The following is an 18,840-nucleotide window of genomic DNA, read 5'->3' on the forward strand; positions in this document are numbered from 1 at the left end:
GCTGTTCTTTCTAAGCTAATGCTTATAATGTGGTTCATATCTGAGAAGGAGATGAGTGGAATCCAGCATTTTATACCTCCGCTGGCCAACATGAGTACCTTGTGATGCCCTATGGTCTGGCAAATAACAGCCGCTGTTTTCAGGCCTTAGCCAACAGTGTTGAATCAGTCTGTTTTTGTGTATTTGGATGATGTTCTGATATATTCCCTCTCTCACCAGGAACACACCCAGCATGTCCGGAGGGTTTTCAGATGGCTCCTCGAGAATAACCTGTACGCCAAGCCAGAGAAGTGTGAGTTCCAAAAAGAGCAGGTGTCGTTTCTGGGCTATATACTCACTCCTTCCAGAGTTCCAATAGACCCTGGTAAAGTTCAGACAGTTTCGGCATGGCCCAAACCATTTATGGTCAAATAGGTGCAGTACTTCATAGGGCCTGCGAACTTTCATCGCTGCTTCATCTGTAATTTCAGCTCTATCCAATTTTGTCACTAACCTCAATTGCAATAGTTTATCCGCCCTTAAAATAGCCTTCCACAGGTTGTACCTGGACTACTTGTATAGTTCCAGACCACCTGCCACAGATCTAGCCCTCAGCAGACTACTAGTCTCTTGGTGGCTTTTGGTTTGTCCAGTATGTTCTCGAAGGCACACTCTCATCCACACAGGTCTTGATGAAGTAGGTGACAACTGTGGCGTATTCATTCAGATTCAAAGATGAGTTCCTGATTATTGTCCTGTCCGCTGATTCAATGAAGTCCTGTAATCCCTCCTACACCTCCTTTAACCATAGCTTCTTGATCCTCACCACTTTGGACTTTCCAAAGTGTGGGCATAGGATGGCATGTAAACTTTCTTGATAGTGGGATAACAGTGGTCAAATGTGTTGGCTCCTCTGCTTCCACTGTAGGTTTTTGCAAATAAAAATGGCGGAGGCATTTTATGTTTAAGAAAAACTGTAATGACTCATTTGTTGTACTCCAAACACTGAACACAAAGCACAGTAAAAATACTTTATGTAATTATAGCATTCCTCGTGCAATGTACACCGCTACCAGGATGACAGTCCTTGGTATATAAACAGGACTCCCTCGGTAGATAAACAGGTTGGGTGAGCAGGACTGAGACCGAACTGCCATGTCTCTGCACCATGATGAGTTGATCATAAAACATATTCCACCTCCTCTACTTTTAAAACACTGAATTGTCCTGTCTTTGCAGAGGATGATGACACTGTCGGGCTGCAGCACTACATTGGAAATTATGCTGGGGAGCCATGTTTCCGTGAAGCAAAGTACATCGTAGTCACGGATGGCCCTGTGGTACCGCAATCTTGCTCTGACATCTTCAGTTTTATTTTCCAGAGACTGTGTGTTGGCCAGCAGGGTAATTGGGAACGGGGTCTATGTCCTCTGTGTTTCAACTGTACCTATAAACCAGTACACCATCCCTGCTTCCGTTTTCTTAAAGGGGAACTGCACTTGTGACCTGAGTCTGCTGTTCAGTGTTCACCGAGTTCACTAGATTTGAGTAGCAATAGACATTTTAAATGTCGTTAACCGATGTGTCCATGGCTGTGACTGGGGATTTCACCTGTAGTAGTCCAAAATGGGATTATTTGATGATTCCCATCGAGCTGTACGCAAAGGGTCGCCACTTTTTGGTGCCATCTTAATGAGGCATCACCTTTTGAAGATGTCGTCCTCGATGCTGGGGAAGCTAGTGCCCACGATGGAGCTGGTTAAGTTTACAACTTTCTGCAGCCTCTTCCAAACCTGTGCAGTGGCCCCCTCCATACCAGGTAGAGATGTAACCAGTCAGAATGCCCTCCACGGTATATCTGTAGAAATTTGCTAGTTTTTGGTAACATACCAAAGTCTCCTCAAACTCCGAATGTTTGAGGAGAATATAGCCTCTGCTGTGTCCTCTTTGTAATCAAGAGTTTAACTTCCAAGTGGATGGGGGAGAATCTGAATCATACTTCCAAGGCCTCCAGACAGTAGTCCACCTGGGAGTGAACCCTTCCACTCTATCACAAACCAAACTGTTCAAGTTTATTGTCATTCAACTATACACATGTATACAGCTATATGAAACATCATTCCCCTGGGCCCAAGTTGTAAAACACAGTACATACAGTCACACACAGCACATATAGTTACAACCTAGCACATACAGTCTCAAGATTATATTAGCACAAGTCCCTGAGTGTCATGGCCTGAAGTTTGATGGTGAATAGGATGTTGTCCCGGAGCTATGTTTCTGTAAGAACAAGCACACAGCAGTTCCTCATCTCACACTGGGTCGGTTGCAGACAGAGGCAATCCAGATTGTTTTTCAGCGAGCAAACACTGGAGAGCAGTATTGATGGGAGAGCCAGCCAATGGGGGTTGACCTTTAACCTAGCACAGATTTCAGCGTACTCTCTCTCTGGGTGGCTGTGATAGGTGACGCCGTTGTATGAAGGTCTGGACATCCTGGTTTGTGCATTAACCCAAGGCAATGCAGCTCTTCTGCTGTCAGTCTTACAGTACCAGACTTACAGTATTTTCTATTATTAATGTCCAACTGGGACTTCCAATCATGAGAAACACACGTAAGACTAACATTTGTACCATTTGCTGGACCCAGAGGCCACTGCGACCAAGCACGCTGCCATCTTACTAGAAGATATGTTGTTTTGCATCCTCTAAAACTGGCAGCTCAGTAGCCGATTATCCCAGTTCCTAACCCCACCTCTTGACTCTGAATTTGGTTATTGCTCCGCCGATGTTGCCTATCCTGATGAGCAGAAACAGACCCAGAAACGAACACAAGTGTGTAACACAGTGGCACAGAGGGTTCCGATACTACCTGCCTCGTAGCTCCATCAACACGCGCTCAATCCGTGTGTGGTGTCCGATTCAGATGTATTTATTTATCACATGTACATCGAAACATGCAGTGGAATGCATCATTTGCATTAACAACCAACACACTCAAGAATGTGCTGGGGGCAGCCTGCAAGTGTCACCACACATTCTGGTGGCAACATAGCATGCCCACGACGTTCAGCAGAACAACACAGAGCACAACAAGTGACAAAGCAACAACAACAAAACAAACCCCGTTCCTCCCTCCCACACACACACATACTGTACACAGTCCTCTAACTCTGGGACAGGCCGATTCAGCCTCCAGTGGACTCATGGATTCACAGATGTTGGGCCTTCAACTTCCCCAGTGAATTTGCAGAGATCTGCAGACTTGGGGCTCCATCTTCTGGACTTCCGATCAGCCTTCTGGCTTTGATCTGCACATTCTCCTTGAGACTGTGTGGGTTTCCTCCAGATGCTCCAATTTCTTCCTACACCTCAAATGCCTGTGGCTCGGTACGTTAATTGGCCACTGTAAATTCTCCCAATCCAGGAGCTGATGGGGATGTGGGGAGAATGAAGTGGGACTGGTATTGGTATAGCATTAGGGGAAATGACTGCTCAATGGTTGGCATGGACCTGCTGCGCTGAAGGGCCTGTTTACACTTTGAATGACTTCATAACAAGATTTTGGTTGATATTCGTAGCCAAAAATAGCTTAGTTGGGAGAGCGTTAGGCTAAAGATCTAAAGGTACTGGTTCAATCCCGGGTTTCTGCACTGGTAATTATTTATTTACATGCAAAATTATGATAGGGTAAATGCAAGCAGGCTTTTTCCACTGAGGTTGGGTAAGACTAGAAATGGAGGTCATAGGTTATGGGTGAAGGGTGAAATGTTTAAGGGGAATGTGAGGGGAATTTCTTCACTCAAAGGGTGGTGAGAGTGTGGAACGAGCTGCCAGCGGAAGTGGTGGATGCGGGGTTGATCTCAATGTTTAAGAGAAATTTGGATAGGTGCATGGATGGGAGAGGTATGGAGGGCTGTAGTCCTGGTGCAGGTCAATGGGATGAGGCAGCATTGTAGCATGGCACAGAATGGGCCAAAGGGCCTGTTTCTGTGCTCTAGTGTTCTATGACTCGAAAGCATTTTGATTATTTACTCAAGAAATCTCTATACTCTGATTGCAACGACTGGAGATTGGGCCTATAGTCTGTTAAAACCTTTTTACTTTCAGTATTTCTTGTAAGAATACTCACAACATCCACTTACTTTCCCTGTGTAGCATTTTATATCTGTTCCAGTTTTAAAAGCTTTACTTTATTATTGTATCTTTGAGACGACTCAAAGTGCTTTAAGGCTAATTAGGTTCTCCTGAAGTATGATCTCATTTCTAATTTTAGAAACATTACAGCCAATTTTGTTTATTGGAATTTATTCACTGCAAACAGCAAAGGCCAATGACACCAGAGAGAACTCCTCTGTTTCTTTGCAGACTAGTGTTGTAAAATCTTTTACGCCAAACAAAAATGAGAAGGAATTCCTTAAGACATTCATTACCACAGACAGCTGTGGAGGCCAAGTCATTTGGGATATTTAAAGCAGAGGTTGGTAGGTTCTTGATTAGTAAGGACGTCAAAGATTAGCGGGAGAAGGCAGGAGAATGGGGTTGAGAGAGTGAATAAATTGGCCAGGATGTAATGGCAGAGCATACTTGATGGGCTGAATGGCCTAATTCCATTGGTATGTCTTATGAACCTAAAGAAGCTGATAGGTCTTCAATTTAATGCTATATTGTATTTAATTTCACTATTGCATCATGATCAACTCAAATCGTTGAAATAGTAAAGATTAGGTTAATCCTAGTATTCCAATTTCAAATATCTGAAATACCTATAGATAACAGAAAATGGTTTCAATGGACTTGAAGCCCAAAATCTCCAATCATTGCAATCAAAGTGAGGAGATTTCTTGAGTAAGATGCCAAACCAGTTCAATACCAACTAAATGAAGGCAGGTTGAAGGCCCGGACCAGACTTTATTATGGAGTCAGCTGTCATTCAGAGTAAACAAGTTCAAAACATCTATCCAGCACCCATTTACATACATGCCAGGCACAGTAATGGAATCAGCTACAATGACTCCATTTAAGAGGTATTTGCATGGACAGCCCTAATGTGGGCCAGCAGGATGAGTGTTGAGAGGCAAAATGGTTGTCATGGACATGGTGGGCCAAAGGGACTACTTCTGTGCTGTACAACTTAATGGATCTATTAAATCATTATTAGATATGATTTGGACAGATGCAGTCAGATATTCCCCTTACTTTGTTGTTTAATACTTGGTTTGTCATATTTTTCATCACAAAATCTCAAAAAATAAAATGTTTCACAAAAAGTGGGAAAGATCCTCTGCTTCCTCAATCACTGAAAGAAGCAGGGAGGTTATTAGAAGCACAGATTATAAACCCAAGAGACTCTGCAGATACAAATACGAATACAAATACAAATACTTTATTGTCACCAAACAATTGATACCAGAGTGTACAATCATCACAGTGATATTTGTTTCTGCGCTTTGCACTCCCTGAAGTACAAATCGAAGTAAATATAATAAAAAATTAAATTATAAATCATAATTAGAAAATAGAAAAGGGAAAGTACGGTAGTGCAAGTCAGGTCCAGGTCAGGATCTGTTCAGCAGTCTTATCACAGTTGGAAAGAAGCTGTTCTCAAATCTAGCCGTACGAATCTTCATGCTCCTGAACCTTCTCCTGGAGGGAAGTGGGACAACAAGTGTGTTGGCTGGGTGGGACTTATTCTTGATTATCCTGGCAGCTCTGCTCCGACAGCGCGTGATGTAAAGTGAGTCCAAGGATGGAAGATTGATTTGTGTGATGTGCTGGGCTAGGTTCACGATCTTCTGCAGCTTCTTCCGGTCTTGGACAGGACAACTTCCATACCAGGTTGTGATGCACCCCAGAAGAATGCTTTCTATGGTGCACTTATAAAAATTAGTGAGGGTTTTAGGGGACAGGCCAAATTTCTTCAGCTTTCTCAGGAAGTAAAGGCGCCGGTGGGCTTTCTTGGCAGTGGACTCTGCTTGGTTAGACCAAGTCAGGTCATTTGTGATACTCACCCCGAGGAACTTAAAGCTTTGACCTGTTCCACCTGTGCACCACCGATGTACATGGGGTTGTGCGGTCCACTACTCCTTCTGAAGTGAACAACCAATTCCTTCGTCTTGCTGACATTGAGGGATAGGTTATTGTCTTCGCACCATGCCACCAGGTTCTTAATTTCCTCTCCGTACTCAGACTCATCATCATCAGTGATGCTGGAAATCTTGAGCAACATACACAAAATCCTGGAGGAACTCAGCAAGTCAGGCAACATCTATGTAGATACTGCCTGACCTGCTGAGTTTCTTCAGCATTTTGTGCAAGAAGCACAATTTATTATTTTGGCGATTAGAGCTTTAAAAATAGCATTGTTATTTAAGGCTAGATACCAATTTTATATTTGTTTCTGAGTGGGTTTAAAAGGGAAGTGGAGCAAAACCTTCACACCATACAAGATTGTATCTCTCTGTTTTATTAAGTAAAAAGAGGCAAGCATGAAACAGCTACAAGGTTACAAGAAATTGTACAGATAAGCCCATATGTTCAGCTTTCATATGAAAAAAATTGGCAAATGTGGATCGGGTACAAGTTTCAACACTGTGAATCAGTTGGTGGAAAGTAATCATCAAAGAAATTCAAATATCTTCAACATGACAGCATGAATATCATTTTCTCTAACTTCTGGTAATTTCTCCCCTTCCCCTTCTCTCATTTTCCATTCTCCATTCTGGCTCCCCTCTTACCCCTTCTCTTCTCCTCAACTGCCCATCATACCCCTCTGGTGCCCCTCCTCCTTCCCTTTCTCCCATGGCCCACTCTCCTCTCCTATCAAATTCCTTCTTCTTCAGCCCTTTACCTCTTCCACCTATCACCATCCAGCTTCTCACTTAAACACTCTCCCCTTTTCACCCACTTTTCCCCTAACCTAACTTCATCTATCACCTTCTAGCTTGTACTTCTTCCCCTCCCTTCACCTTCTTATTCAAAGGTTCAAAGGTTTATTTATTATTAAACTATACAACTCTGAAATTCTTCTCCAGCTAGCCACAAAACCAAGAAAGAAAAGAATATCAGTATGATTATCAACCCCCAAATCCCACCTCACCACACAAAAAAATAAACAAAAATGGAACAGGCACGTTGACCTCAAAATCCCCCAACCCCGCACACAAAAGAAGAGAAAGATCAGGTGAAAATACAGAATATAAAAAACCATAAGACTGAAAAAAGTCCACAGTCCAAGTTCACATCCAAAATGCAGAAAATCTAGGCAACATTCTCCCTCTCTGTAGCAGAGTAATCTCACCAGTGATAAAAAGGCAGTCTCCTCTGTCCGTAGCCGAGCGATTAAAAAAGCAGTCTCCCTTCTCCATAGCAGAGCGATACCCCAGTGATAAAATAGCAGTCTCCCCTCTCCAGCAGCAGAGCGATACCCCAGTGATAAAATCTCCCTCGCCACTTTAGTCAGTGAGCAAAGGGGTCTCCGGAACTCCTTCGGAGACGGCAGAGCAATGAAACACCCAAACGATTTCCAGACTGAAAACCACAGTTCCAGAAACACATTCAAGATGAAAAACAAATGTAAAAGACATAAAAGAAGTGAAATATATGGTTTCATGATCTATCCAGGAGATGTTGACTGGAGGAGCGTTGTACGCAGGCGCTATCTTGACTGGAAGACCAGTTCTAGCTGTCAGTGTCAGTCTTGCAATGGCTCATTGAATAATTGTGACAGTGTACAGAACTATAGATACTAGGGTGTCCAAGACCTAGCCCTAGTTTGCACAGAGCTGGCACTCAGAGATCTAGGGGTCCAAGTCCATAGGTCCCTGAAGGTGGCTGTACAAGTTGACAGGGTGGTCGAGGGGGCATGTGGCAAGCTTGCCTTTATTAGTCGAGGCATCAAGTCCAAGAATTGGAAAATTATATTGCAGCTTTATAAAACTCTGGATAGGCTGCATCTGGAGTATTGCATCACAGGAAGGATGTGCAGGCTTTGGAGAAGGTGTGGAGAAGGTTTACCAGGATGGTGCCTGGATTAGAAAGCAGTTATAAGGAGAGGTTGGACAAATTTGTGACAAATGAGATGAGCGAGGGAAGCCTTGTTTTAACAGATTGGTGGGTCATGGAATGCACTGCCTGGGGTGGTAATGGAGGCAAATATGGTAGAGGTGTTCAAGAGGACCTTTGATAGGAAGAAAATGGGAGGAGGAGCTTAGGAGGGTTACTGGCGCCTAACGGCGACTCCTTTGCTTACATCTTCGGAAACAGCTCTATTTCCATCTTTAATATCTCTATATTTCCCTTTCAGAGTTCTTTTGAAGACCCTGACCTGGAGTTACATGCCGACTACGGTTCTTTGCGGGAACGGGACCCGCTCTCGGAATTTCACGACTGGCCGCTATTCGACATGCCAAGGATGCGGCCTAAGAGCTCAACTCACCTTTGGAGGTCTGAGATCTCCTGGCTCTGGAGACGGGCGGATCGAAGGTCAGTGTCTCGGCAGGAAATCAGTGTGTCGTGGGAAACAGAAGATCTCTGGCTGTATTCCCAGAGACCCCAGATCTTTGGGCACAGAAATCGGAAAAAAGCGACACAACAGACGTTTAACATTGTAAACCAGTGAGTTGTTTGTAATGTCTCCCCTCTTGCTGTGAAATGGAGACACGTCTTTCTCCCTTATTAGAGAGAGAGAGCCTGCGGTATGTCAAATACCGGGTGAACGAGTAGTCTTTGGAGTAACTGCAAGTCTGTGTCTTCGCTGTTGTTTTGCTGCACGCTTGAGCGCTCGGTGGCGGTGCCGATGCTTGCTCTTTTTGCCGGTGGATGGGGGGAGGGGGATTGTAGCTTGCTGCCGCTTATGCACGGGAGGGAGGGAAGCGGGGGGGGGGGGAGTTTGGGGTTCTTACATTTAACTGTTGTTCATTCTTTGGGGCACTTGTCTGTTTTCATGAATGGTCAGGATGTATATTCTATACATTTCTCTAACATTAAATGTACCTTTGAAACCTTTAATATGGGCATTGTTCAGGCAGAAGTGATTAGTTTAGTTTGGTATTTAATTAACACATAACAAATGCTGGAGGAACTCAGCAGGTCAGGCAGTATCTATGGAAATGAATAAACAATCAATGTTTCAGGCCGAGAGCCTTCATCAGGACTGGAAAAAAAGATGAGAAGTTTGAGTAAGAAGGTGGGGTGAGGAAGGAAGAAGTACAAGGTGGTAGGTGATAGGTGAGGCCAGGAGAAGGGGACGAGTGAAGCAAAGAGCTGGAGAAGGGGGAATCTGATAGGAGAGGGTAGATGACCATGAAAGAAGGGGAAGGGGAAGGACCACCAGAGGGAGGTGATGGGCAGGTAAGGAGATGAGGTGAGAGAGAGAAAGGGGAATGGGAATGATGAAGTGGGCGGGGAGCAATTACCCGAAGTCCCTCTTCTCTAGCTCTTAATCTCTTTTACCTATCAGCTTCCCATCTCTTTACTTCACCCCACCACCCCTCTCCCAGTTTCACCTATCACCTTGTGCTTCTTCCTCCCCTCACCTTCTTGCTCTAACGTCTCATCTTTTTCTCCAGTCCTGATGAAAGGTCTCGGCCTGAAACGTCAACTGTTCTCTTTTCCATAGATGTTGCCCGGCCTGCTGAGTTCCTCCAGCATTTTGTGTGTGTTGCTTGGATTTCCAGCATCTGAAGATTTTCTCTTGCTTGATATTTAATTACCAGCTTAATTAGCTCAGCACACATCATTGGTTAATTAATTCAGCAAATCACATGCTAAAGGGGCCCATTTCTACGCTGTCTTGTCCTATGCTGCTTCTGAATTACATTGTGTCAGTACTGTGGTTCTTCAATCCCAACCTCTGGGCTGAACAGGTATCGCTCCCTGCTGCTATGTGGGTTCTCCTGGTACTCTGGTTCCCTCCCACACCATAGGCTGGTAGGCCAACTGGCCACTGCAGGAGAGGGGAGTACAAGTGCGTGGTATATTTTTGGGGGAGCTTATGGAAATAGAGGGGGAACAATATTATGGGGTAAATTAGTGGGCACAGCATTGTTCTATGAGCTGGCATATACAGTGGAACAAATGGCAGACTAGGCTGTTCAAGGCAGTTACATCAGAGCACATTGCTGTGCTTATCACAATATCTTGTCATTAAACAGGAAATGCTCTGTTGCAATTTTAGCAAGATTAGCTGAGATGTAGGTTTATGAAGATCTAGTTCACTGCAACCACTGCTAATCGACACCCTTTAGAAATGGTCTCTCCGGCTCCAGAGATTCTTAAGGAGAATCATCAAGGAGCCAGACATTAAGCTCTGCTGAAGAGCTGAAGAAATATTCATTCCAGGAACAATGTGTTTAACAAGTGTAGGTATGGGAATTATTTCTACTTTACAGACTTGTGCATTTTAATTACAGTATTAGGGTTGGCTTGGGTGAGAGAGTCTGATACTGAAAGACCCAAAGCACCTGATGACCCCAGGTTACCTTCCTGATGATGTGTCCCAGTGCATCTTAGGATGTATTTCAGCATCGGTATGTTACTTTGTGTGTAATATCAGTTCTTCTTTAAACAAGAATTTGCAAACTTTTTATTTGTGTTGCACAAACAGTCAATTGCTGCTTAGTTGCCCTGATAGAGAATGCACGTTGGTTCAACTGTCTAATATCTAGCTTTTCTGTTTGACTGTGGTGTGGAGTGTTCAACAAAATCGTCAGAACTCAAGCACTCCCATGAAGCATGACTATTTATTCAATTAGCTACTCCTGAATGATTCAAAATTGTTTATTGTCATCCTTCAGTACATGAGTGTAAAGGAGAACAAAATTAATGTTACTCTGCATCTGATACATCATAAAGAACACAATACATACAAAAGTATTCTATAAAACAGTGTACAATAATTGTTATATACATGGGCTGACTGTATGTACACAAAGGGACACTAGGTGATGTGCATGTAGTGGTGGTGGGCTGAGTTAATAAGTGGTGGTGTTGATCAGCCTGTTGGCTTGGGGGAAGTAATTGTTTTTGAGCATAACGGTCCTGGTGTGGATGCTACGTAGCCTCTACCCTGATGGGAATGGGATGAGCAGTCCTTCATGATATAGTGGGCCTTCTCCCAGCTCTGTTATTTTGTATACATGTCTTTAATGGCAGGTAGGCTGGTGCCAGTGGTGCGTTGGGCAGCTTTACTACCCGTTATAGAGCCTTCCTGTCTGTTGCAGTGCAGTTTCCATACCACACAGTGATGCAGCTTGTCTGGATGCTCTCTATTGCACATCTGGAGAACGGCGTGGGTATTGATGTGCAAAGATCAGTTCTCTTCTGCCTTCTCAGAAAATAGAGTCCTAGAAGCTTCTACCAGTGCTTTCCAATGCTGTAACTGGGAGCTAGTGACAGTAAGTAGCCTTTGAACAACTGGTACTGCCAGTTTATTGCAGAAAGCCAAATCCTCTTTGTTTCTAGCTTACCGCTTGCAAAGTGATACCTGCCAAATAATCGCACAGATAGTGATACAAACAAAAAAACATACAGGCAACCCTGGTTACAGCCATTTAAATAAGAGAAATTTGCCCTTGAAGAATTGTCAAATCACCCATTTAAGAAACAGAATAGAATTCATTCTCATAGAATAGACATGGGATTTAAAAAAAATCAATTTATTTTTGCCAACCTATGAAACCAGGTATTCTGCAAGTCAGAAAAGATCAGAATACAGACAATTTTCTAGGAATACAGTCCTGGTGAGGCAGGGGTGCCCTGTTCATTGTTACTGCTCACGCACATTCCACACAGCTGGAATAACAGCAGGACACTTAACAAAGAGCAAACTATAAAGGTCAAGCGAACTTTCCTTCTCCTTCCTGCTGCTCACATCCAACATTCACATGGTTCCATTAGTTATGACTGGTGTTTCAAAAATGAAAGAGAAATTCTCCCAATTAATTTTCTCTCCTATGAAGAGAAATCACACTCAAAGCTGTCCATTTCCTTCAATTGTCATTAATATCTAAAATAGAAATATTACCCTATTTTTGATTGAGAATTATACGCAGAATATATGTGTATTAGTGCAGAAAGAGAGCGAAACAGTGAGGTGATATTCATGGACCATTCAGGAATCTGATAGCAGAGGGGAAGCTGTTCCTTGCTTCTTGAGACACTGCCTTTTGAAGATGTGTTCGATGGTGGGGAGTCTGTTGCTGTAATGGAGCTGGCTGAGTCTACAACTTTCTGGAGCTTTTTTTTTTGATACTGTGCATGGGAGCCTCCATACCAAATGGTGACTCCTTTAAACTTTACCCCTCTGACCTAAAATGCTTGTCCTCTAGTAGTGGATATTCCTAACCTGAGGAGAAAAATAAGATTGTTTATCTTACCCATGTCTTGCAGCTTTATAAACTTCTATGTGATCTTGGGTGGCGGGGTGGAGCTGCATCTCCACCAAAGGAGTTGTAAGGTGCTCCTTCCCTCCGCTAGCCTGCAGGTCACCCTTGGGAAAGGCGTAGCCCCCCGATCAGGGTCACATGAAGCCACGGGAGCAGGTGGTGGATGGTCGTATGAATGCAGCTTGTGCACATCATAAGTCCTGGTTATGCAACCACTGATGCCAAGCAGACAATCTCTGGAGAGTATTGATAATGGCAGGGTCACCCGTCTTGTAAAGGCACTGCCCAGAAAAAGGCAATGGTGAACCACTTCTGTAGAAAAAAAAATGCCAAGGACAATCATGGTCATGGAAAGACCTTGATCGCCTACATCATATGACATGTCACATAATGAACGGATGATCTTATCTACCTTCAGCCTCTGACACTTCAGAGAAAGGAAACCCAAGTTTTTCCAAGCACTTGTATTTTATAGCCTCTAGTCCTGGCAACATCCTGGTAAACCACTTCTGCTCCCTTTACATCCTTCCTGAAATCAGAATTGCCCATAATACTCCAATGTGCGGCTTAACCAAAGTTTTGAACAGCTGCAGCACCATCTCCTTATGATTATACTCAATGGCCTGACTAACGAAGCAATTCTTTCCCTGCTTTCAATTTTCACAATATGAGGAAAAGATAGGCCTCATATACAATGTAATCTTTCATAAACACCTGAATTCAATCTTAAACCTGTTCATCTCCAGGAGAAAAAAATTATTTTATTAATATCCCAAGATCCAGAGTAAGCCAAGAGTTAATGACCATCCTTAGGAAACATTGAACAGTATAGGACCTTCAGCCTACAATGTTATGCTGACCTTTTGAACTACTACGATCAATCCTTCCCTCCTATATGGCCCTCCAAATTCCTATCATCCATGTGCCTATCTAAGAGTTTCTTAAGTGCCCCTAATTTATCTGCCTCTATCACCACCCCAGGCAGGGTGTTCCACACACCCACTCTGTGCAAAAAAAAACTTACCTCTGACCCTGTACTTTCCTCCAATGGCAAAAATTCTGCCCCCTGGATTTAGCCATTTCTGCCCTGGGGAAGAAAGTCTCTGGCTATCCACTCCTCCTATGCATCAATATGATGTATGTAGTTCAAATTGATGTACAAGTTCCCTGAAAGTAGCAACACATGGATTGGGTGGTAAAGGCACCATACAGTATACTTGCCTTCATCAGTTAGGCATATAAAACTTTGAAAGTGATGCTGAATCTGTTGGAGATTTGGTTTGGCCATATTTGTATTGAATTGGTTCAATTAGATCATCAGATCCTACCAAAAATGACATTATACACTAACCTTCAGAGATGGCAAATATTTATTAGTTACTTCTATTCTTGTGAACTATCCTTATTCTAATAGCTACAAGAATGTATAATTATATTCTGATTAATAAATGGGTCTTGGACTGAAGATGCACGTTAATCAGTCTTATCCACTTGTATTGGATTGACCACATTCCTCAATGTGCTATTAGACAAATCACTTCCCATTTGCTTACAATGCATTGCAGTTCCAGAAATACTTTCAGGCCTATTTTTTTTCTTCAATGGCTCATCAGAAGCATGAAAAAAAATGCCATATAATGTTATTTGTGTTGACTGTCCTCACTGTTTACAGGGTGACCTATTTAATGAAGAATGTATGTGCATTTACAGTATATTGTTTTGTCTTGAACACTCAACTGATTTGATGTTTTTCTTTGCGAAGTAAATGTTAGCCAAGGCACCAATATCCCCCAGTTTTCTGTGAATAAACATTTTGTTTCCAGGTATTGGAACAGGCAGATAAAGCCTCATTTGATACATTGTAATGAATAAACTATAATACCAACACAGTACAGTATTCAAACCTTGAACTCAGTACAAAATATCCAAAGTATAATGTGTACCAAACATAGTGACACTATCTCAGATCAGAAATTGACCAATTATTACCAGATGTATTAAAAGGCCAGTCATTGGGTAGTTTTATTTTCTACCAATTCCTATGTCCTCACCTACCACCCCACCAGCCTCCAGGTCCAACGTATAATTCTCCGTAACTTCCGCCACCTCCAACGGGATCCCACTACCAAGCACATCTTTCCCTCCCCCTCCCTTTCTGCTTTCCACAGGGATCGCTCCCTACACGACGACTCCCTTGTCCACTCGTCCCCCCCATCCCTTCCCACCGATCTCCCTCCTGGCACTTATCCTTGTTAGCGGAACAAGTGCTACACCTGCCCTTACACTTCCTCCTTCACCACCATTCAGGGACCCAGACAGTCCTTCCAGGTGAGGCGACACTTCACCTGTGAGTTGGCTGGTGTGGTATACCGTGTCCGGTGCTCCCGGTGTGGCCTTTTATATATTGGTGAGACCCGACGCAGACTGGGAGACCGTTTCGCTGAACACCTACACTCGGTCCGCCAGAGAAAGCAGGATCTCCCAGTGGCCATACATTTCAATTCCACGTCCCATTCTGATATGTCTATCCATGGCCTCCTCTACTGTCAAGATGAAGCCCCACTCAGGTTGGTGGAACAACACCTTATATTCTGTCTGGGTAGCCTCCAACCTGATGGCATGAACATTGACCTCTAACTTCTGTTAATGCCCCTCCTCCCCTTCTTACCCCATCCCTGACACATTTAGTTGTTTGCCTGTTCTCCATCTCCCTCTGGTGCTCCCCCCTCCCCCTTTCTTTCTCCCGAGGCCTCCCGTCCCATGATCCTTTCCCTTCTCCAGCTCTGTATCACTTTCACCAATCACATTTCCAACTCTTAGCTTCATCCCACCCCCTCCGATCTTCTCCTATCATTTTGCATTTCCCCCTCCCCCATTACTTTCAAATCTCTTAATACCTTTCCTTTCAGTTAGTCCTGACAAAGGGTCTCGGCCCGAAACGTCGACAGTGCCTCTCCTTATAGATGCTGCCTGGCCTGCTGCATTCCACCAGCATTTTGTGTGTGTTGTTCTATGTTAAAAGGTAGATTTGAATAGGAATTAGCACTAGAGAACATTTTGAAATAGTAACCAAAAAATTCAGAACATTTACAGTTCTTTCATGTTATAATTTCAAAATCTGTTTAACATAGACAAAATCTGTTTCTACCTTTAATCTCTTTATTTTTCCCTTTCAGGGTTCTTTTGAAGACCCTGACCAGGAGCTACACGCTGACTTCGGTTCTTTGTGGGAATGGGACCTGTTCTCGGGGTTTCAGGACTGGCCGTTGCTGTTCGGTACAGGAAGGGTTCGGCCAGAGAGTCCGGCTCGTATTTGGAAGTCTAAGATCTCGGGGCTCTGGATCTCGGTGGATTGAGGGTCGGTGTCACGGCAGGAGACTCGAGTGTCGTCGGGGAGGCTGGAAAATCTTTCGCTGTGGGACCAAAGACCCGAGATCTTTGCAATCTTCAGGCACAGAGCTCGTAAAAAGCGATGAAACGGATTTTTTAAACATCATAAACCAGAGAGTTGTTTGTTATGTCTCCAGCTCGCTGTGAAAATGGGGGACAACTCCCTCTCCTTTGCCAGGGAGAGAGAGAGCCTGTGGTTTGTCGAATGCCGGATGAATTGCGATAGTCTTTGGGGTAACTGCAAGGTCTGTGACTTTGCTATCGCCTAGCTCACGTTTGTGCTCGGTAACGGGTGCACTTTTGTTTTGCTGGGGGGAGGGGGAAATCATTGCCTTGCTGCTGCTTACATGCGGGAGGGGGGAGCTGGGGGGGGAACTTTGGGGTTCTCATGTTTAACTGTTGTTCATTCTTTGGGGCACTTCTCTGTTTTCGTGGATATTTGTGAAGAAAAAGCATTTCAGGATGTATATTGTATACATTTCTCGGACATTAAATTGGACCTTTGAACCTTTGAACATATACACAAGAGGAGCTTCTTAGTCATAAAATATGGAAACATGTCTTTTGGCCCAACTTAACAAAGCTGACCAGGACGGCCATCAGAGCTAGTCCCATATCCCTAAACCCTTCCTATCTAAATGTTTTTTCAACAATCATCAGTCCTGCCGAAGGGTTTCGGCCTGAAGCGATGACTGTTTACTCTTTTCCATAGATGCTGCCTGACCTGCTGAGTTCCTCCAGCATTTTGTGTGCGTTGCTTGGATTTCCAGCATCTGCAGATTTTGTCTTGTGTTTTCACCAATCATGAAGTGCTTTGAGCAGCCGGTAATGGACAGTATAAAATCTCACCTTCCAGCTACATTGCACCCTCAAACTGGTCCACCGATGATGCCATTGCATTAGCTCTCCTCTCTGCCATCATACCTGGAAAACAGTGCCTCATACGCCAGGGTGTTGTTCATTGACTTCAGCTTAGTGTTTAACATGATCATCCCTCAGGTGCTGGTGGGTAAACTGTCCTCACTGGGATTCAACACCCCTCTCTGTAACTGGATCTTGGACTCCTTGATAGAAAGACCCCAGTCAGTCTGAGTTAGCAGCAACATCACGCGGATTACTGGTGCTCCCCAGGGCTGTGTGCTCAGCCTGCTGCTGACTCACGACTGCACTGCCAGATCCAGCTCAGACCACATCAAGTTCGCTGATGGTACTACAATCATCAGCAACAAGGATGAATTGAGGTAGAGTGGCTTGTCAAATGGAGAGAGAAGGTAGAGAGGCTTGACAAACAGTATGAGAACAAACACCCGCGTCTCAACATGGACAAGACGAAAGAAATGACTATGGACTTTCCCATTGCACATCAATGGCTCTGCTGTGGAGAGAGTGCAGAGCATACAGTTCCTTGCTCTGCAAGTAACAGACGATCTAACCTGGACCCACAACACCTCGTTAGTAAAGAAGGCACTACAGTGTCTACACCTTGAGGAGATTGAGGCTCCTCACCCTCATTGTAACAACTTTCTACAGGAGTACCATCGTGTGTCCTGACTGGCTGCGTCATTGTGCAGTACGGAAGCTGCAAGGCATTGGACCTCAAGACCCAACAGAGGATAGCAAACAACTGACAAGAGGATTGCTGGGGTCTCCCTCCCCTATATTTATATTTACCAAGAGCGTTGTGGATGAAGCATTGTTGAGGACACCTACCACCCATCTCTCTGACCCACTACTGTCAGGAAAGACAGGAGCATCAGGACTAGAACTGCCAGACTGATTAGTTAGTGGCTTCTTCCCTCAGGCTGAGAGACCAATGAATACCCTGCTAGCAGAGGTCTCATTACAAGTACAGCTACCTGTTTACTGTTAACCTGTGCTATGTACTGTATGCATTTTGAATTATTTTATTAACTTTTTTGGTATCTGGTTTTATGTGGTGTGTGTGCTATTCAGTACTGTGCAAAATTCTTAGACACATACAAGGCTTCTTAAAAGTATTTCTCCCCCTCCCCCCCAGAAGTTTGACACTGATCAACAGTCTTGTGTCAAAGTGAAAACAAATCTCTACAAAGTGATCTAAATTAATTATAAATATAAACACAAAATAATTGATTGCATAATTATGCACCCCTCCCCTTTATATGACACACCAAATCATAACTGGTTTAATCAACTGATTCAATGTTGAAAAACACACGAAAACTTCCAACGGGGTGAATACTTTCTATAAGCACTGTATATAGCTAGTGTCTGTGAATTTTGCACAGTACTGTATATGTCAACGTGGATTGGAGAGTTTGTAAATCTGGCGGGAAAAAAAAAGATGTTGGGAATAGTGAAGGTGGTGTGCCACGGGAGGGGTATGGGACAGGTGGCAGAGAAGGAGTGCCAAGGGTGGGGGAACCCATGGGTACAGACATTTAACCCTCAGACACCAAGCAAAGCAATTTGATTCCAAACAATTGGTTTACTAATCACTACAGAATGCTTCCTCCTCTCTTCCCAACCACGATTCCCCTCTCCCCACAACAGAGACTCATATCAGAATCTGGTTTATCATCACTCACATGTTGTGAAATTTGTTTTCTTTTTTGCGGTAGCAATACAAAATTACTACAGTACTGTGCAAAAGAATAAGCACACGTTTTGTGGCTGCATAGTGGTCTGGAGGAACATTGTTTCATTTGATTTTATATTTGTGGAGATGACAATAAACTTGAACTTGAAACATTGCGATTGTACCCACCTTGATAACTTCCTCTGGCAGTCCATTCCATATACCTATCATGCTCAATATGAAGAACCCCAGAGCACAAAAACACACCCACTGAATTCATGCCAACCATCAACCACCCATTTATTCTGATCCTATGGTAATCTCATTTTATTCTCCCCATTTTCCCCAACTCCCAATCCGAACACTTACCAACCACTTGGAGCAATTTAGTGGCCGGTTAACCTACCAACCTGCACACATTTGGGATGTAGGAGAAAACCCAAGTGGTCATCTTCCTGTGTAAACTAGAGTTAAAATGGGGCACAATTCCACAAGAATCAAGTAGTATTTTACTTACGGTTAGCTTTAT

The sequence above is a fragment of the Hemitrygon akajei genome, chromosome 18, assembly GCF_048418815.1.
Source record: "Hemitrygon akajei chromosome 18, sHemAka1.3, whole genome shotgun sequence".
NCBI classification, from domain to species: domain Eukaryota; kingdom Metazoa; phylum Chordata; class Chondrichthyes; order Myliobatiformes; family Dasyatidae; genus Hemitrygon; species Hemitrygon akajei.